A 22,992-nucleotide genomic window follows, 5' to 3' on the forward strand; every position below is an offset into this window, starting at 1 on the left:
AAGTATTAACTCTAAAATAATAAATAGGTCCGGAAGTACAATTTCTCGTAAAGTTTGAGACCATAGACCGTTTGAGTTCGTCGAAGTGGCGAGTGTTCAATAATGCTGGTAGATTCAATCATCCATAATCAATGTACGGTGTGTTAATTAATTTTGGTATAATTCGTGTACGAAAACCGGTGATTCGTTACAATCTTGGAAAATTGCGGAAAATCTGGTGTTATAATTCCTATTTTAATTAAATAAGTTCCAAAATAGAGAAGAAATTCTCTGAACTTTTGCTTCCCTTGTTCAGGATAGAAAATCTAGGTACCGACAATTTGCATTGAAAGTTTATACGAGTATGAAGCATTATATTTTTAGATATATCGCACAGTGCCCAATCTGTAGCACGAGGGTCGCGATGTGGCTATTCGGGGTTTATTTCTCTACCCTTAATACTAAAGCAGAGTTGTCTATGGTCTGAAAGAGAGGGCCCGTGGGGACCTTTCATCCCACTATTCTACCTGTCAGAAAGGAGGAGGAAAAGGTAATATCCAGGACTTCTTTCCTGTTCCTGGTTACAAATGCTGGCTCATTGCCCTGATTGAGTATCTCTGATTAGAGTTTGTGGTTATTTTCTGCTGGAGGATGTAGCCCCTTCTCCTTGCAGTATCTGCTCATCCTCTGTGCCTCCGGTGCTCACCCTAATTTGGTCATAGGCGCTTCGCCCACCACAGCCACCATGTTTTTGGTTATGAACTCTGAAAGAGGAAAAGCTGTTAGTTAGTTGGGGCAATACTTGCGTCTTTCGTAAATCAGGGTCCCTGCAGATTTAGGATAACTTTTGATTAACTTACCCACAGCTCCTGTATGAGGGCCACGTCCAGATTATCTTCGGTGAACCTTGAGCTGGTGTTCATGGTGTGTTCATGTTAAAAGACCAAATACCAAATTTCATGGCAATCTGGATCTTTTTCTCACTCCCGATTAAGGTTTAGGGATTAGGTCTGCTACCAATAATATTATCCTGATTTAAAACCGAGATCGAGTGTATTTTAGGGAGATTAATAGAAGACAGTAAATTTTACAACCACTTTACCAATTTTACGCATTCCTACGCGCATTTTTTCGCTGATAAAAAGCTACCTACCTACCCAGATAAAAAATCATCTGATTGGTTAGAATTTGAAACAATCACCAAGCTGATTGGTTGTATATTAACGGAGTGTATTAATCGTGAACAAACTCAAGACACTTGCAGACGGATTTGTCAATTTATTTTGACTTATGGTGAGTTTAAGCCCTGTGATGTATCACTAACGTTAAACTTAACGTGCAGGTTATCTGTCAAAAACGTCATCGCAAGTAGCCGCCTTCTGCAAAACTGGTCACCTGTAGGTGAGGTGGACATAAATTATGCTATTATAATTTAATCTCTATCTAGTCCATGCGAAGAAAAAGACATGTTTTGCAGAGGGGGCTACCTGCGACTGTTTTTATACTAGGCGACGTATGTTCTGGGCTCTAATTTCAAATGTGCTAGATATAATTGAAAGTTCCAAGCACTTTATATCACGAATGTAAAGTATGTGAATAAGGCTTTACGTAGTGGTACCTTTTACTGAACAGCTCTTAATAGGGCATAGTACAATTCACTAAAATATTGTAGTTATTCAATCAGTATGAAATAGTCGCAGTTTATTTATATACATATTTGCATTCATTTTTCATTACATTCTCTTGAGTAAATTAATATTCCATTTTACCACACACAAAGGATGCCCAGTCCGGCGAAGTGTACTACCAAACAAATAAATTATACAAACTCAAACACAAGCATTGTCTAACAAAATTCATTTATTAAACGCAATGTTTACAAACGAAGTACCATTTATAAAATGTTGACATTGTTTCATTACGCGATAGCATTTTTAATCAAATTTAGATCACGTTTTCTTGCATATTTAACAAAAATGCATATTGCGAAAACGCTCAATTTTATGAATAATGCAAATTTTGGACTAAATATTAAAAGGATCGCTGAATTTTTAATGTAAATCGAACGCCCTCAAAGCTGTCAACGGGGAGCATTCGCCATAGGACGTGCACGTATCGTGACACAAATATCAAGTTTCCTGTACATACCTATACGTTGCCCCACTTTTCAAAATGTATTGAATTGATAAGAAGGAACATGAGAATATATTACAGGACGGTGATGTGTAATTTAGCCAGTCATGAAAGCAATGCCGAAAGGCAATAATTCTTAATTGTCAAGCAGCTTCAGTTTTTTTTTTATATTCTAAGGTATATTTAATTACCTGTTTATTTATTTACAATTAATGTATAACATAACACGCGCAGGAGCTTAATATTTCACTTCATACGATGCTAGAACTGGCACGGAAGACAATTCGATTTGCTTATATAGCAAACATCAGTCTCGAACACTTCCGAACGTTCTCGAATATTCTAGAACAAACACGTCATATTTCCCGGAAAAGATGCATCACATCCGCCTTAGTTTCTTATCGCCGATGACTAAGGATAAAGAGATTTTGAGATTTATAGAAGGAAAGAAGGAAGGAAGCTTTTTTATGTGGTCGATTTTCCGTCGTCTAACTCTGTTCCATCGAGATCTAGGCCCGTGGGCCACCTAGAGACTTCGGGTTTTTGCTAACGGGTAGCTGCTATGATCTATATTTGTTCGTTGCAACATTTTTATGTCAAAGAGCGAGAAGAGCTATCTGAAACTGCTCTTTAGTTACCGTCCAGCCCCTTTCCCAAGATAAATAAATCGGCACTGTAAAATACGTATACACTCGTTGGGCCCTTGCAATATGATCAGTATATTGCGAAAATAATAAATGGAACCTTTCTCTCCCTTGTTCAATTATGAACTCGGCATAGTAAATTTAATCAAGTGTGAGGCAAATAATAATTTCGTTTTCCGAAGATTAACTGAAATAAATTAGTTACACAAGCCATGTAATAAAGATTCTCTGCTCAGGTGTACCAAATCCAGCTTTCAATTTCGTTTAATTCGAGTATTTGATTAAAATATCTCGTGACAAAATGTTTTCAGGTGAATTGTATAATAAATAAGGACACCGGATACTTTTATTAATAATAACGCTCAACCAATGAAAATCAAACTTATGATTAAGGGAATGTTATATGATTGAGGCAGTAGCAAATCAGTTTGAAGAACAAATAAAGATAAATATTATCCATAGGCCAGATTTACTTTCGAACAATGCCTGTATTTATCGATGTGATTCATTACATTGTTCTGCTATGGATTTGTTAATTGGCATTAAAAATAAACGCAAATCCATAAAATATCTATAATCGTATACTACACATCATTCACATTCACACAATATAATTTTCGATCAGACTTCTCAATCAAAAGTTATACCTAGACTAGAAACCAATTTCGAAAGAAAATTCAAAGGGCTGTAACTATTGAACTAGTAGCCCAATCTTGGAACTGTTTGAAATTATGGGATTCTACAGCCCCCCATTCTATAAGAAAATTTTTTCCGGGTCGATCTGAGACAATTTTTTTTTCGGGCCTCAAAAAAAGGCAGTGTATAACCTTCCTTTTTTACCAAAAATCGACTACAACAAAATTTCTCGGGAAAACACTTTTTCTTATTAATTTTGGTGCATTGAATCCAAAACAATTCGTACTTTTTCGATTAGACTTCTCAATCAAAAGTTATGAACCAATTTCGAAAGAAAATTCAAACGGCTGTAACTTTTGAACTAGTAGCCCAATCTTGGAACTGTTTGACATTATGGATTCTACAGGCCACATTCTATAAGAAAATTTTTTTTCCGGGTCGATCTGAGACAATTTTTTTTTCGGGGCTCAAAAAAAGGCAGTGTATAACCTTCCTTTTTTACCAAAAATCGACTACACCAAAATTTCTCGGGAAAACACTTTTTCTTATTAATTTTGGTGCGTAGAATCCAAAACAATTCGTACTTTTTCGATTAGACTTCTCAATCAAAAGTTATAGACTAGAAACCAATTTCGAAAGAAAATTCAAAGGGCTGTAACTTTTGAACTAGTAGCCCAATCTTGGAACTGTTTGAAATTATGGATTCTACAGGCCACATTCTATAAGAAAATTTTTTTCCGGGTCGATCTGAGACAATTTTTTTTTCGGGGCTCAAAAAAAGGCAGTGTATAACCTTCCTTTTTTACCAAAAATCGACTGCACCAAAATTTCTCGGGAAAACACTTTTTCTTATTAATTTTGGTGCGTAGAATCCAAAACAATTCGTACTTTTTCGTTCAGACTTCTCAATATAATTGTGTGTATTGTGGAACTGCATTTCTGATGAGCGATTTAATACGCTTCCCCCACATTCAAAATTCTAAATCTTGTACGAAGTAATCAAGAGTACGTCGCATTGTACGGAATAAATTTACAGTATATCCAAGGGCTTGTTGAAATTACTAGATTTACGCCGCCTGTTTAAATGGGGATCACTATTGTTAATTTCGTTTGTGAACTTGATATGTATTTAGTAATTGCTCGTCAAAGTTGAATCAGAGATGTTACCAACGTAAGCGCTGTCACCTCACGCACTTTACTAATGAGTAAAGTGGTCCAAACTATAATTCGTGCAATTATATAAATCGAGGATTAGGCCTAAATTCTTCTGCGGAAGCATTGCTGTTATTAAATTTATAATCTTTATTAAACTCGTTCCACAATGAAAATATTTTCAATACAGGGAACGGTACAATATCATTTTCACAGCAGCTCCAATATACATATAAGGAAATTAATTGGAGCGTAGATATCATAAGCAATATGGTGCGGCATACGGAATGAAAGCCAACATACATCCGTAGGGCATTTTTGATACCTATCTATTGGGTTCAATAGCTAAACTTACTAAACCAATATTTGCCTAGTGATAGAAGCGGGTAGATGTATGAGTTTTGTTATTGGTAGTCTTTCGCTAATTTAATTCCAGTATAGCATTTTGTTTTGTTTAAGTTTCTTTATTTATTTTTGTGAATCGCGTCGTTTAGAAGATCTTAGTGAATAAATTGGTCACAACGTGCAAATTATCCGCATAATTGTAATTTGTACCATATGTCAGGCGATAAAATTTACGCGAGGGAACATTTTCGAATTGGAGATGCGTTATTAACACGGATTTAATTGTACCGAATTAAAAAAAAACTCGTTGTGTTCATATTTTTCTACGTTCGCATCGCTAACGGTAACGGCCAGTTGGAAGCTGTTTTATTAAGGTTGTGTAAAACATTTGTGCAGCGTTTTGTGCGATAAATAATATTTTGTACACAACATCATTGGATAAGAAACTTAAAGACGGTGCATTTAGTCGCATCATAAAGCGTAAATGACTGGGCAAAATTTAATATCAACACAACGGAACTTTGGAGTTTTATTCCAGTGCAGAATAACAATACAGCGTATAATTTTCGCGAAATTTGTAGAGTAACATTGATATTCCTGAAGAAATTGACGTATGAGGACCATTTGTATATAGGGATTCTGTGTTGTATTTCATTCATTGATAAGGATCAGATCCAAGCAATAGATTTTGGATATTTTTATTGAATGCTGTAGCGGATTTTGCACAACCACCACAACAATTAAAAAAAACGTTAAGTAGTAGAAACACATTGGAATAAGTGATTTAATGTTAAATGGTCTCATGTTGGAAAATCTTGTTTGTCCTCCAACTCTTCTTTTCATAGCCTAAAAACTCCCCTTCGTGTTTTCTAACTTAAAACAATATTTTTCATAAAAGTTATTAGTGCTCCTGAATTTTATTTCTAAACGTCTTGACGTTAAAACGCTGACAGTAGGTAGGTAAACGTGAAGGCAATTTTTTACATACCTTATGGAAATGTGATCTTCACATTTAGATGGGTATCGCTATTATATCTACATAAAAACGTGCTGTCAAGCTCTTTGTTTTTGAATTCACGACATTTTATCTCCATAGGAAATCGTTACGGCATTGCGCATAACCCAAACTTCCAAACGAACGAGAGAAACAAGAAGATGTTAATAATAAATCACTGCTGATTGCGGCCGATATTAAAAATACTAGACTTGCCAAAAGTCCACCAATTGCTTTTTATTTGGCACTCCTTCATGTTATAAATTTCGTTGGAATTCCTTATACTATTTCATGCATTTACTCATCATCTATCATTCCATTTACGGCTACCCTTAAATTAAAAGCGCACCATCAATCATTTTCCGGCAATAAATGATTTATGGGGTTTTAATATCCACGCAAAAAGATTTTAAAGAAAGAAATCCAATTAAGTGGATATCACGTCTTTTACGCCAACATTATAAAACATCGGAAATTGGAGCGTTCTAAATTTTTCCGCCGATTATAATTTCCTTTCTTATTTTGCACAGTATTCTTACACTGTCACGAACATTGACAAATACCTTATTACTACCCAGCTTCATTCGCAATGTCGCTTAAGATATAAATGGAAATTTTAATCAAATAAAAAAGTTCTGCGGCAAATGCAATAAAGTAGTGAGCGGGACGGTAGTTCTCTGACGGATATAAACTGTTTCGTCCCAGCTTCTCGTTCACCATCCTTTCCGTTTAATAACCAAAAAACGCTGAACGCGTATAATCCTCTCAAGATATTACATAGATTGCGCAGAAATATGCAAATTTAAAAACCTGAATGCAAAATACATGGAGATAAAGGTACGGGATAAATTCAAAGTTCTAAATCAACTAGACCGACGAAGACGGCTGCGAGGCGAGCTTTTGTAAATTGTATTCTCATTGCAATCTAAGGAAAATGACGTTGTGGTTGAACTGAATATTTATACTGAGTAGATCAAATCCGCGGCAAGTACTCGCAAAAATTGAATTTTTACATCATAAAATAAAATCGGGTCAGGTAGAGATCAGGATTGAAATGCTTAATTGAAAACTGTTTCTTAGGGAAAGATTTAACAAATCTTGACGTTTAATTAAAAAAAAACTACTAACGTATTTGTCCCAAATGCATCTTTTGATCGAATTGATCGAAAGGAACAACTCTAGTGGTTTGCACTATAAGGAGGTTTGATTTTTTCCGGCAACTCCAATACGAACGGCTTCAATGTGCCCAAAGATTGCTATCTTTAACGTTTAAATTCGCATTTTACTGGAAAATGTTTAATCGTCAATTAAAATTAGGTATAATTTACGAATTTTTTCTTAGAGATAAGCAGCTTTTAAATGTTCATAAATAAAATAAAAATGTCCCCAGGCAAGAGAGCTGTCGGCGGCTGTAAAAAAATATTCCTACGGAAACGGTTGCAAACGGCCAATGAAACGCGGTCTCTCATTTTCCTTAACGGGCGGCTCTACAAATTAATCCGCTAATTTCTACCTTATATTTGGAACTCCTAGAACCAACACAAATACTTTCGGCACGACACTTTTCGTAACGAAGAGCCCAACTTAAAACGCTTCTAGATACCGGATTTACAGGAGAGCTGGTCGACTCCACAAATATACGGTGTGGTCATAACTTCGGGTATGAAACTTCAAGGCGGAAAATAGGTGGTCAAGAATTGATTACCTTATCATTTTTCGTACAGATTATTCCTCCCAACGCTTTTTTGGCGTCTAGTAATTATTTCTTCTTACAGCCTCCCCGGAGCTTTTAATTGTCGTTTAGAAAACCCACATTCAGGAATTGTGCTTAATTCTACCATTACCATGTAGACGAATTTATGTCATAGTGACGTGATGTTAGCACCTTTGGTTTCAGGAGTCCAGATTAAGATTGTATTTCCTCTGTTATTGCCGACTTAACTTCGCCACGGTTTTCGGAACCCATTAAAAGTACAATGCGCCATAGAATTCAAATGACGCAAAAAAGACGATTGTCAGTTCCACCAATTTGCTTACAGATTTTTTCTTATAATTCCACCAGTCATACAATTTATTGGAACGTACGGCTTCCATTTTGAGACCTTGTGGACCTTCCATGATACGTAATGTAATCCTTACAATCTCAAAAATCCCAAATTTACCTATCTATAAAATTTGAAAAAAAATTTCCAAATTAAAAGCAACCGTTACATTCTTCAGAACCTGTCAGGACGTTCTTTAGAGATCCGTCAGAGATTCCTCAGATGTACTTCAAATATTCTTCACAGATGCTTTGGAGATCCTTTGCAAATTAGTCATACATTTTAAGAGGTGCTGTTGGTGAGATAGTTTAAGAGAGACTAAAGAATTTGGATCACTGAAAAATCTTTTATGAATTAACAAAGAGATCGGAATGATATTTTTGTATAACTTTTCAAATACTTTTTGTAGAATACAAAAATACAGATACATAAAGGCCTTTAACTTCATGAACAAGAAGTCCGAATAGTGGTGTAACCTTTGTAGTAGATGGAATACCTTTGCTTCCTCGAGTGGTTCTGCTTACAGAGTTTACAAGCAACATTCTTACTGCGCATACAGATTTTAAAATATCGCTATAATTGGCGTTTTCTTTAAGTTACGGATATTACGGCCCTCCTTTGAAAAAGGGTGTCTCGAAGAAAAATTGAAAATTGGATCGCTTTTAGGGTGATACAGTTGCATCATTTTGTGATTTGCTCTCCTACGAAATTGCCTGTCGTAGTATAGAATGATATGAATGATGAAGTTTGTATTTACCTTAACTTGCGTCAAATTCTCGAAGAAATAACTCGAGTTATGGGTATTAGTCCACAGAAAGTAACAAAAAGCCAAAACTCCAACTACCCCGCACACGCAGGTCTTTCTTAAGCAAAATCCCACTTTAAAAAAAGTGTTCAGCGTCTCCGATTATGCTTGATATTAATAAGGGAAACCCGGCGTACAAAATGTAAAAATGGTGCATGTATCGATCGGTACGCGAAATAGCAAAGTGTGACATCAACGAAAAAAGGAGGTTTTATAAAAGTTTTTGAACACGTTCTTTACCTAGACGGGATCTTTTTATTTACTGATACAGTTCAATTTTCAACCCTGTTCGGTTCTATTTATTTTTTGTAAATGTACCTATTAAGTTAAAATGAGGTCCCAAAGTTTTGGGGAGTTTTGGGGTCTTTGTATGATTGCCCAACAAACCTCTATGATCGTGTAAACCTGCATTTTTATGTACAAGGTCGGTTCGAAAAGAACATATGCTATGCCACAGGTAGAGGTCCAGAACGAACCTATTTTTTTTTTTTTTGGTTGGGCCAATCGTTAAGGTTTTTAGACGAACACAAGTGACGTATTATCAACACATAGAAATGTTATTATAGATGATAGTTATCAATAGCGAACGCGTTTTATCAAAATCAGTAAATTGCGTTAAAAATCACGTTAATTTGAGGTTTGAGGGTAGGTAATATTTGACAGAACTCTTTCACTAATTTTCGAATTAGCGCGCTATAGCGGTATGGTAGATTACATAGTTAAAATTTCCATTAAATTCAGGGAGTAGCCCTTTTTAACATTGTAGGGGTTGTAGAGTAGGAAGAAAAGTATGAGTGCCCTTCCCCTCGAACCTAAGATGGACTAGTCTGAGTATCTTTTGTAAATCACTTATCCCAAAATATTTTCTATCAGGTATGATTCGAACGATCCCTTATTATAGTTTAGTTTAAAACAAAAGGGGAAAGTATCAAAAGCTCGTTAGTTACACATGGTGTGCAAATTACGGGAATGCTATAGGTAGTTTTGTGCAAAAGCAAAACCGCGTAATGAGGATTATATAGACTCCGTAGACGCCTGCATTACGAAGTTTCCCAGTAATTTACGGAAACTTCAATAACGGTCTTAGAAACTATTTGTAAATATAGTGACGTGTTGCACTAAATAGGCATTTCTAGTCAAAATTTACCGCGAGCACAATTTTGTGGTTACCCCGGATGAAAATTGAATCTCTTGGAAGAGTTGTCTATTTCATTTCAGTTTCCTACTTTTAGCTTTAATTATTTATTTAACATTTCGTTTGACCCTTTCGTTCTCGTCGGAAAGCACATTACATGCACGTATTGTTTTAGGATTCGTGGAATATTTATGATTTACGTTGCATTGGCGCTCAATCAATAATTATAGCCAGACTACTGTTGTTCACATGGTTCACTCGAATTAAATAAAAACGAACAAATAAAACGGCCTCATCCCCTTAATCTAAAAGTTTTCATTAATCCCACTTTGGTGGGTGGTGCGGATGGTAAAAAATGTTTTGAATCGCACCCAATCATTATTGGTAGAAAGGACTCCTTACCCAAGCACTAAATTGAAGTAGGTAGATAAACAGCATAGTGCAAAATGATAAATCCAAGACCCAAATTTAACGAGATACCTTTCAAACTAAGGGGACAGATTCAAATGGATTTAACCACGATGTAGTAATTTAAATGTATCAAAACGTAGAGCATTAATAACGGTTTAACGAATACTTGCGGCTTTTATAATGTCAGTAACTATATGCTAGTAGTGGTGTTTGACGGTAATGGATGTAGCACGATATAATGGTTAAGTCGAGGATTAAGTCGGAAATTTTTCAAGCACGTCAACATCCCTTGTGCAATTGCATTATGCACCTGCATGGGCATAAAATTTGAAAACGGTAATAATACATCTCAATACCTAGTGACCACCAAGACCAACTAATGCGAAATGTAACATTTTATTGAAGTAAAGCAACTTTTCATTGACTCATTTCACTATTAGGGACAGAAAGCAGGGAAACGTCTGCAAAAAGCATGGAAAGAAATTTCCCTATAGGGAAAGGCGGTAACTTTTAAAGAGAGTTTATTTACCCATAGACCGATTAATCTTCTACTTCATTAATATATTGTGTAAGAACTATAATTTCTGTTGTTCTGTTATTTTCTCCTGATACGAATTTATTTTTAAATAAATACCAGGTTCTCACAAAAATTCAAGAAGGCACAGAACTGGCCGAAATGCACCGCCTAACTCTAACACATCGGTTTCTTGATTGCAGGAAGAAATAACTATCAAAATTGACACCGTCAGTTCAATACTGCAAAAAAACACTAAAAATTTATGCGCGAAATTCTAATCTGAGTTCCGATAGATTTTATGCTCTACTTTTTAAGATGGATGGGTTAAACTGGCCCCCAGGATTCACAATCGTAATATTCGTTCAAGCCGCCCTGAGAAAATTCTCCTCCAGGTAAAATTCGCCTCCAGAATATTTCTAACTAATTGTTCCTGATGGATTCACTCACTGAGGATGCATATATGAAATATTTTCCCCTTTAAGAAAATTCATCCCATATCAACTTGATGATTATTGTTCCAATCCACTGGTGGAATGGGCTTTCGGCATGTGAAGGGGGGAATGTCTAAGTAAATTCAAAATTTCTTTAGTACGTATAACTATTGTGTAGCCTTCGGCTAGCTCTAGGAATATTTTACCGCCCTTAGGGTACCTATGAATAAGGGACCGAGCAGGACCCCATTTCTATATCGATTTGACAAGCATTTTTTCGGCCTTTAGCTTTATCCCAACGAAGGCTGAAAACTTCTTTATAAAACCAATCTCTCCAACTACCCCCCTCCCCTATTGATCTAGAAAAAGAGTCGCAGAGTGTCCTAGCAGCTGATCAAATACGTATGCATAATGCAACCAAAAATGTGTGTTTGTCCGGTGTCCGGAATACTTTTAACATGAATAACATAAAAGTATTCAGACTCCCATCTGAAAATTTGCATTTTTCATGATCTATCGAAAGAAAATATTATCATGATCGTTTCACTTCGGGTTTTACCAGATATGGATAGCAACTTTCTTATTTTAAATAGAACACCCTATATTTTATTATATTTTCGGAATCTACATGAAAATCTACGTCGTTTGATACCACATACCACATTTCCTAAAGGTTTTCAAGTTATTCAAAGTTTTTTAAAATTTTTGACATTTGACTGCTTTTCTTTAGCGCCTTGTACCTATAGCTCCGTTGACTTGAATTTCAAAAAGTCTTCCAAAATCTAATATACTGACGTGATGCTACATACGAATGATTTAAATTTGGATCGCCCATCTACAGGGTGTTTTAAAACTAATGGTAAAACTTAATAACTTGAAAGTTGATTTTTCAAATGAAACCTGCCTGATTTTTTGAATTTTCGAAAAAAATTCTATATCTATCAATTATTACATTCCCTATACCTACCTATCTGTTATGCTTTTCGTGTTATTTAAGATCTTCTAAAATTGTGACCGTTGTATGCATAATTTTCTTAGGAGGCCTTGAAATAAACGCGTTAGTAGATGAGATTGTACCATGCTTGGAAACATTACCTAAGGAAAACTACTGGTTTCAACTTGACGAAGGGCAGGCCCATTCTACATAGATTTACGACGAGAGCCCTTCTGTAAAGGTTCACAGCACGGCAATAAACGTTTGGACAGCAGTTTCAACAATAGCTTAATTATTTGTAAATTACTTTCAATTTTTAAACGATAATCTATATTTTTGCAGCAATTAACGAAACTTGCGGTTTAATTTTTTTACGTTCCCAAATACAAACATTAGGGGCAACTACAGTCCCACCTTGAAACTAGTTCAAATTTTTTTATCAATGATTTCGCACTCGTAACGGGGCGTTCAGAATACGCCTCTTTTCGCAAATTTTACTAGGAAAAGCACACGACACTATTTATTATCTCGGCGCGATATTTAGTTCTCGCAACTCTAGACCGAATCAAAAACAGTCAGACTAGATTACCGGATTCAGTGTAATTGTATCAAATACTTTGGGAAAATGACCCCTACTTTTTCACTTTTTGTTATACCAGGATCACAAAAATCCAAGTTGGAAATATTTGACACATTGCTAACGTATTGTAACTTAAGTTTAATTACGCGATTTACTTATGTACAATTAATTGTTAATGAATTTCGTCCTTGATTGATTGATTTTTAATTATTCAGCATTATTCAAATTTATTACATGTAACTATATAACACGAGCGCGCATTATTTATCACTTCGGCAGCGATGTTTGAACGTATTATATTTCACGAAAAGAATGCGTTCATTCCTGATTGCCGTAATCGTTTATCAACTTGATGGCGCCTCGATGTCGGATTAAAAGAAGAACGCTAGAAGATTGACATTGATTGCTCTTCTTACACGTTATGTTCCTTTGAGACGAATTTCTCTAAATAAAGCAAGATGCTCTCGCGTATTATATTCTCTTGAAAAATTCAGCATTACAGAAAAGCAAAAATGAGTACAACTTTTTCCCCCCGATACGAATTTCTATTTAAACATTATTATACCAGGATCAATACAATTCAATAATCCTATCACCGGTTTCCCTCCGATTGATGCATCACAATTTTAGAAGCGCAAGATGTCCATTTATTGATAGATGCCTTCTTGAATATTGTTTCCTTGACACGCATTTTTTAAAAATAAAATAGAATCCCACTCACGTATCATGTTCTCTTATACATATGTCCGGAAAATTCAAAATAACAGAAAAGCAATACGATTTTTTAACAATATTGTTGTACCAGGATTACAGAAATCAAACAACATCATTGATATAGGTACATTTTCTTTGAAAAATTGATATATCAGGATCACAGGAATCAGAATACAGGGTGGAAATTTTGTCTGGAACAATATATTTTTAAAACAACATATTGTAACGTAAATTTAATTTTATTTATTTACAATAACTAACGATACATTTATAGCAGTCTTAAAATGAATTAATTTATAACAGTAATTATTATTTATCGCTTACAACACCAGCACATCGAAGTTGGAACTGTACTGAAATGCAATTTGTTGCTTATTTATGTTCGCAACACTGCTCCTCTCTTAAAGACCGTTGCGTCTCCTCAAGACTGACAACTTCGGTGTGAATTTACCCTGTATACATTTTTTTTTTAATCTTTGTGACATAATTGATAGGTATTATTTAAGTAAAGTCTGAAATAAGGGGGTTCTAGTTTATTTGACTTATAAAGCGCAGTTCTTTTACGAAGAAGTATATTAAACATGATGAGATGTCCGTAGTTACTTACGTCTGCATCCACTTTAAATTCAAATTATAGCCTCCAACATGAGAGAAAATCCAAACCAATTCGAGATCACACCAAATGTGGTTAATCGCCTGATTTTGCAATTAAACCGACAATTGTATTTTTCAAAAATGGATAAGACGACCTAAACCAGTTGCGATAACAGTGGTCCTCAATCAAAAGTGACAATAATATTCAACTAATTATAATTTAAATGTGCTTGAGAAGATTAAACTGTCACACGGGCGCGGATTATATTTTCTTAATACCAACACCAAGAATTTGATATATTATTTTGATCAGAAAAAGGCAAAAAGGCCTAAAATATACGTATATCTTACGTCTGATGATAAAAATTTCGTGTTCCTGTATTCAGTGTAAAGTTTTTGTGCTGAAAAATTGTGCTATGTTCGTGCTAGATTGTGATACCTTTGGATTTGTTGTTCAGCCACTACCAACATCCACACATTTTTACTGATATATGGTTTGTTTCCCTTAATTTGGTTAGTTTTAACCTTGAAGAGTGGTACGATAGTTTGAAATAAGTTGTAGGAATAGATCAAGTGGCTTTGCAAAAAATTATGCGGTAGCGTCGTCTGCTACATCTGGCTACCGTTTGTTCTTGTTTGGTTTTGCGCACCTCATTAGCACTGGCTTCACAGAATAAAAAATTTTTTTAGGAATCCGATAATTTTTTAGATTGTTCTTTGATCATGTTTCTTATGTTTCTCAGTAATTAACGTAAATTGGTCTTCTGGCATCCATTCCCAGTCGACCAGATTTAATTGAAATCTTATACTTCATTCTTTTAATTTCCTTCTCAGGATTGCTACAATTTTATGTTGACCTATCAGCACTTCTATTAAGCATCTACAATGCGAAAGTGCCTATGGCAATTGAAGACGGGGCAGATGCATTAGCATACGTTCGTTCCCCTCATGCAAATTACTTAAATCAAACCAGAAATTATAAATACAAATTTAATAAAGACTCGTGTTTTAACGTGTTTCGCGAAAAGTTATTACAGCTCGCAAACTGTCAACCCAATTTGTACAGGAACGCTGACTAATCGTTTTATTACATTTGCCCTTAAGATTTATGTGATTTTTTGCGCGCAACTTCTGACAAAGGCATTACTTTTCTTGCAGTAATTAAGTGAAACCATTTAAGAAATTGGAAGATTCGATTTTCAGTCCTTTGCGCTTCTTTCTTACTCACTATTAATTAGATTTGTCTTTATTTTCAGAGTCGTCACGAATTGTAGTCCACCCAGAAAAAAATCGGTAAGTTAACACATTCTGAGAGAGAGCTTTTATATACTAATGGAATGAATTAAAGTTTTGTTAACTCATTAATTCTATTTGAAAAGTTTGAAGTGAGTACTGTATATATTATGCCTGTTACAAAGGGATTGAGTCATATCAAAAATCCTTTTTCTCTTTAACTTTTATCCCCATTCGCTTCAATGTTGTCATGTAATATTGCTTTCCTTGAAAATTTTTGTTTTTTTTAGTGCTTCGTCCTTTTCTTATTGGCAAGTTCCATTTATTTGATACTATACTTCTGTACTATTTTGATAGACATTTCAAAATCATTTCTAAATTCGCCTCTAAGTACACATTTGGTTCAGTTTCATAAAAGCTTAATTATTGCTAAGTATCTCCTTATTATGGGGAGTTTCTACTACGAATTTGAATTTCCTTTGATATTCTTGAATATTAAAAGCTTTTCTTGGGACGAGAGCATTATAACACGATAAAAGTCGTCTCGCAAGAAAAGGTACTTTGTTTGCATTTTAGAGGATTATTACTAACTGTGATGCGACATTTGTTAGTAGATGCAATTAAAACATCGATTAAGCTAACAACTATGTTCAAAAGGCTTATTAAAATTTTAAGATGGAGAGCTTTTAACCTTTTCGCTGCTAAATTAAAAATTCGAGTGTAAACAGCCTGTGCTGAATTAAAATTGTACAAAACGTATATTTACGTACGTCGCACTGAGAGAAATCGTCGCGCGTATATATACGTCATCAGCAGATTGATTTGCAGCACCCAGCACGTGCATATACGTGCACAGCAAGGTTGGGAAGTAAAGCTCAATGTATTTTATCGGAGGGGCATCAAAATTTGTTTATTTATTTTTGATTTGATTTTTTTATTTTTTATTTAATTTTTTTATATTTTTTTTATATGAAAAAAAAAAATAATAATAATAAAATAAACCGCAGCCTCCTACTTCGTCAATCCAACGTATTCATCCGCCATCTACTGATTGCCTTATGGATAAAACAATTTATCAAACGTCTGAATAAATAACAAATAACTACTACAACCACAGATTTAAATATACTACAGATGGATCATGAGATAGGCGATTGTGGAAACACAACAAACGTTCCGGTTGCTAGCGCACCTATATGAATTTTATTAAATCGTTTTAGTTTGGGTCTCAGCTTAAAATAATCAGCAGGAGTCTGTATAACGATGGCATAGAAGGTTTTTACTATTGATGGTGCTGAAAAGCAATATGATATGAATTTTTTCTTCGTAATTAAAACAGTGGGTCTTTGTATTGTGTGTTTGTGTTCAATTACGACCTTGTGTGGGCGTATCTGTGACCGTTCTCTCTCCTTTAATTTAAATTAATAAAATCCAAAATCAATTTCTTTCTATAGAATGGTAGTTTCAGTTTCAGCCTGAAAATTAAAATTCTGTAATCAACTACTATCAATCGAAAGTTTTGATATGTCTATACGTTCATTCAAGGCATCGCCAAATGAAATTGAAACCAGGTGTAAAATTCTTGCAGAACAGCTTTTTACAACTACTCGAAAACTTCACTCGTTATCTGTTTGTTTATTTTAACTTAATTTTACTACCCGCATGTCAGTCAGGGAGGTATTGCAGTGGGGTAAAAAATGATCCCTCCCTTTTTGACGGGAATACATCAAATACATGTTTTGAGGCACCAGGAATCCGAATCAAACAAAATCTCGATGATGTATACAGGGTGATTTATATCAAAGTTGTATTTTTTTAAATAGAACTCACCTATATTATTGCATATTTCGATTACTTAGTCAATTTTAGTGTGACTTTATTTACACATGATATCTAAAATGAGTGGCTGAGTCATTTTCAAAAAATAAATGTCCAGTAAAAATTGAAAACGAAGATTCCATAAAACTTAGAAGGCCATGACGCTGCAGTATTACTGATCATCACGTGTGCTTACCTACACACGCCGAACTTTTTTTGTGCTAAAAGAAATCACTGTAAATTTTCAAAATTTCAATCAAAGATATCTTGATTTTGTTTAATGAAACTACCAAGTTTTTTATTGCATCAAATGTAGTATTTGATTACCTTTCTAACGATATAAGCACGCCGTATTTACCTTTTATACATATTTTTGTAATTCAACCATTTCTAATAATACACAAGGTTTGTCGATTTTTAAAGCCTCTCAGTAATTAATAGGCCGTTAAAAGTTAAAACACCTATTCTAATTATAAAACAGGGAGTTATATTTAAAAAAAGTGCAACTTTGATTTAAATCACCCTGTATAATAATTGCAATTTCGTAAATATTTTGGTTGTAGCCTGAAGAGTCCTTCAATATGCCCCGACAATGAATTTTAAATATTCTTTTCAAATCCTAAGTATTTAGTAACCGCGCACTAAGCTGCTGTATTTCGGAGAATTTCATACATATATTTTTTTGTAATAAAACCAAATTTGTGTAGGTTAAACCAAGAAAAATAATCTCTTTCAAATAACTAAATAAAAAATTTAGCGCTAGTATGTATTTGAAAAAAAGTTTATTTGTAATAAAACCTAGCATAATTTGTATAGGTTGTACACAGAAAAAGAAAGTCTTCCGAATAATTTAATAAAAATTTTGCGTTATTGCTATTTAAAAAAAATAGTATGACGTTTACATCCTTTATGCCTAATCTGCCAACCTATGTACGTACATAGGTACATACGCGTTAAAACAGACAGTAAAAATTTGTATTCTTTAAAAGTTGCTTAAAATGATCTAAAACGTTGACGTTTGATGAAATTTTGATACGTCCAAAAACGGTAATCGCAATATAGCCACCCCGCGCTTTTTGACAACCCGTACGGATTTACTACTATCTCAAAATATATCGAAGTACTTTCTTCACTATTTTGTTCCGCATTATCATGCAGCCTTTGAAATTCATTTTTATATACCAAGAACAGAATGGTTCCACGTACATATAGTGGAAATTGTAACGTCTAGTGCGGTACTGCCCCAATATAGGGTCTCAACTGGAATGCGACATTTTCGATCTCACAGAAATTTGGTATCTGCGTCTCTTTAAGAGAAAAATAACGAAACCAAAATTGTTTTTGAAAATTCGAATTTTAACTGCAATTCTGGACCAGACATAGGCCTACGGTAGTTTTTAGCTCATTTTTGCAAAGTAGGATCGATGTCAAAACTCTAATTGCATCTTCATTTGTTCTTATAGAAGCTTTTCATATCACTTTGGCCGGCTGACTGGCTGGCAGCAAATGAGGGCCTGTAGACAATCGCATGTAGAAAGACGAAGAGTGTACGTGTCCATACGGGGTCGTGTAATTAACAACTTTAGGGACGGGGCTACATGATGTGGGGACGGCGACATCTGGGCGCCATCCCCACGCGTGGTTTACTAACGTGGTAATTTTTAGTTTTGCCTATCTTCTTCTACAGTTTTGGTCGAGGTCGAACCCATAATCGCACGTCAAGATACAATTTTACAAGTCGTACGACAAAATCGTATAATGTGAATCTTGAAATATTTGGTTATGGCAACTCGCAAGTCGCAAGAGAAATCGTAATCAAAATCACATAACGTAAATTGCACTTATGAGAATCCCCCATTTACACGCTTCTAACTTGTATTTGAACTGACCACAAATTTTTTTAAAGTTTCGTCAATAAATTACCAGTGGAACGGAGAAGAAAAAATAACTTTTTGTCTCATAGGCACAGCGAAATTTTCCCTTAGAGCCTTGGGCGATTAATTTAACAGCCGCAATTGCAGATATGCTTTGTGCCTCCATCTTTAACAGGGCTGCGCGTGTGGGAAAAACAACCAAATTTAGGAGCTGAAATTTTCAAACAATTACTTCAAAATATTCAGACATTGAGATACTCAAAAAGTACCTAGTGTTTTCACATAACAATAGTTTGAAAACTCTTTCGAATGCAGACATCAATGCTAGGCACCTTGTTTTAATGTAACCCAACAGTTTTTGATACTTTCTATCAGCTAAGCCGTAGAACTCTTTGAGTATTTTTCAATGCGAACACTATAAATGTTAAAAAAATAAGTCAATTTTAACAATGGTGAACTCAAATCAACAATCCCTATAAGTTTTGTTTTTATTTCAGGGACGACCTCCATTGCAAAGGCTTTGTTGACACCTTTTACTATTTTTGCCACCAAAATTACCTACAGTTACCGTTGTCTCCACAAAAACCCCACAACTTTTGATTTTAAATCATTTAATGTTAATATACTTCCTTACAATATTCAACGATTATATCCGATTGGGATCCAAACACCAAGATTTGAATTTGCGCGTCCTTCTGTGGTCAAAAATAATGGACCAAGACGAGAAACAATTTTGTAGAGCCATGGTTTGAGGCAAAACCATGTTTTCTAGAAATAAAACCCTGTTGTGATTGTCGTGGACAACCAGCATATATAAGGAAAAAAATCATTAATCCGCATGTGAGCAAAGGCGAAGAGTGCATTTTCAAATTTGTTTTTTCGATTTTAACAGCCCTTATGGACATTTCATGCCTTAATGAGAATACAAAAATAAAATAACAAACAGACAGACAGGTAGACATATCAAGAGCGCCAAAGTGTGAACATTTTATTTTTTTAAGGTGAAAGTGTACTAAAAACGGAACTGTCACGTTCAAAACGGGACGTTTGGTCACATCTCACATTCGACTCATATTCGCTTACTTGACTTAAATTCTCAGACGCCTATTGTTAGGTACCTATGTTGTTTCTCACAAAGACAGGCCTAACACCTTCTCTGATTAATTAATAAAAACTTCGTCTACGTCATAATTGTGCTTTTAGATCGTCTTATCATTAAAAATACTATAAAAATCTAAATACGAGCACGGAACACGCCAAGCTGTGATCAGAGATGTAGGCATTATAACCTAAATCGCACAAAATACCGTACCTACTTATAATAAAAAATAAATCAATTATACGGTAAACATCCTGCGTAATTACAAATCTTGTTGGTTTGACAGAATAAGGTATAATCAGTCGTCGGTTCGCCCTTCCGAGTTCCGATATAAAGGAATGTGTATGTGTAACTAACATAAACGCATGCTAGCAGAAAAATTGCGAGTGTAAATGGGGAAGGTCAGTTACATACAATACAACATTTGTTGGGCTCTGTGTAATCGGATACCCCTGTTTATCGCAACAGTTCTTGCGGTTCTTGTCTTTCTTATTGCAGTTGTAAACCACGCGCAAGTTATTCATTCTACAGCGCTTCCTTGTGGACGCAGAATAACACTAATTTAGTTTGGATTTAACGCACCAGAGGCTTAAATCCAAATCACCGTTGCCAGAATTTAACATGGCATGATCCATCTGTAGTATATTTAAATCTGTTGACACTACGTTTCATCATCTTGGATCTTAACCGTCCTTTCGTGCTGACAACAAATGGGCATTAATATGCAAGAATTATTTGAAGATATAAACTGGATTTCAGTGGCAGTTGAAAATATCGTTGCTCCAATAAACATTGAACGTCCTAGGAAGACACAAGATGATAGAGTCGGCTATGATGTGACGGCGATATGGAAGTTACGTTTACAGCGTTGAGTGGTTCCGGGACTAAAGTGGGCTTGGGTATTGGCCGGCTGACGTGATAAGACTCTTTGCATACCTATCTCTGTTTAGTTGCATCATTTATTTATTCAATGGTTCCATGTATAGGGTAGGGATTTCACAGAGGAATACCCACGTTTCTGGATGGCAAATGAGGACCTGGACGTAAATTACCTGTTCTCATTAACCCAGCTACTAAGTGTACTAGCGTGTTTGAGTGTTGCTGAGTAACATGATTAGAATAGCTATGTAGTAGGTATGTATGTAGCCGAGGCCTACGATACTAGGCCGGAGCGCTCGAAAAAGTCACGTGACGTTAGGAGTCATGTGAAATACATTACGGCTTATGGAAAATCCGTGCGCGGCTCCACTATTTATTTTTTTACTCCGGATCCGTTCAACATTAAGCCTCGAAATTTCAATGAGAGCTTGTCAATAGTACACACAATCAAATTATGGTGTTCGTTAATTTTTAATAAAATAAAAATAATTAATTTTTAGGTCTAAAGTATTGAAGATAAAACGATGTTAGTAAATCCGCGTTTTTCTATCTTTACATCATCATATTTCTTTTTCTAGGAACTATATCATTATAATCCTTTCGGTGTCTTAAACTAGAATGATATTCGCCTCCAATTATGCGTATATGATGCCTAATCTGATGTTAGTATAGTTTTAAAAGGCCCTACAAAATCGCGCATTTATTATCCGCGCAGAGAAAAATTCAACATGCGAGAAATTTTTTGTTATTGCTATAATTGTATCACATATATCGAATGAATTGTGACCAAAGGACACAAAAATGTTCTTCAGAAGGAATTTTTAAGAAATGGTCTCTTGTTTCCTTTTTTTTCAGCAGCTGAAGTAAATAGCGCGATTTCAAGAATAAGTGAACACGCAAAGGAATTATTATGTTTCAAATAATTGTTAGTAATACATTACGCGGATTTACTAACATCGTTTTATTTTCAATACTTTAAAACCTAAAAATTAATTATTTTTAGTGTTATTAAAAATTAACGAACACCATAATTTGATTGTGTGTACTATATTGACAAGCTCTCATTGAAATTTCGTGGCTCTATGTTGAACGGATCCGGAGTAAAAAAATAAATAGTGGAGCCGCGCACGGTTTTTCCATAAGCCGTAATGTATTTCATATGACTCCTAACGTCACGTGACTTTTTCGAGCGCTCCGGCCTGTAAGTATCGTAGGCCTCGATGTAGCTGATTATGAAATAGAGGTGCCCCTTGTGTTTCTCATAATTATAGTGGCCCAGGCCGGGAACTAGGTACTGTTAAAGGCCTAAATGACCCTGACGATTTGGGGTGAATGATATTAATGGTATGATTGCTTGGTGCCCCTCTCCCCTCGTATATCAAAGAATTTATTGATGTGTTAAGTAAATTATGGCATCGATTCGTATAAAAAGATCACCTTTCTGTAATCGCTGTCTCTGCCTGCGAAAAGACAGACTGGTTTACAGCTATTTGAAGGAAATTCAGATTTTCTTAGACCAATCAAGATTGCTCGTGCATTCAAAATATTCAAATTTTATGTTGATTTGAAACGTATTGACCATATTGCATAATCTAATTGAATTTATTTGAGTAATGAGTATGAATGATTGTGTGTGTTAATTATTAAATTGTCCCTATTTACTGATTGCATCTCTTTCATTGGGTGTTTGAGAAAATAAGAACGGTTTGGTAATAAATAAACAAAGATTGTTGTTTTATTTCCCTTCTTCCCTCCACAAGTAAACCTTGCAATACGAACTCTTGGCCAAAAATAATATATTTCTCACCAACCCTCTAGGATAGAGTAATCTTTTCTCTAGCCAGGTAGATGTTGAATCATCCATGTTGCATCGGTTGCCTACTCGTAGCTTCCGACGTTTGAATGTGGAAGAGCTAGTACTTTTATGATCAATTAGTTTTGACGATAATTGTTGGATGTTGGACAGAAGAATAAGTGATTTCATTTTAGGCCTAATCAGAGGATGCAAATAAATCTCCAGAAGGTATTATCGTTATAGCGACT

General features: G+C 35.0%; 1 long non-coding RNA gene across 1 annotated transcript in view; it reads left to right on the forward strand.

The window, feature by feature from the left end:
• The window catches only part of LOC116172199, a 45,419-nt gene extending 30,091 nt beyond the window's left edge, over positions 1–15,328 (forward strand). Inside the window, exon 3 of the long non-coding RNA XR_004145606.1 lies at positions 15,303–15,328. This is a non-coding gene — a long non-coding RNA (uncharacterized LOC116172199). The remainder of the gene's footprint in view (positions 1–15,302) is intronic.
• Positions 15,329–22,992: the final 7,664 nt, after the last annotated feature.

The sequence above is a fragment of the Photinus pyralis genome, unplaced genomic scaffold (assembly GCF_008802855.1).
Source record: "Photinus pyralis isolate 1611_PpyrPB1 unplaced genomic scaffold, Ppyr1.3 Ppyr1.4_LG5, whole genome shotgun sequence".
NCBI classification, from domain to species: Eukaryota; Metazoa; Arthropoda; class Insecta; order Coleoptera; family Lampyridae; genus Photinus; species Photinus pyralis.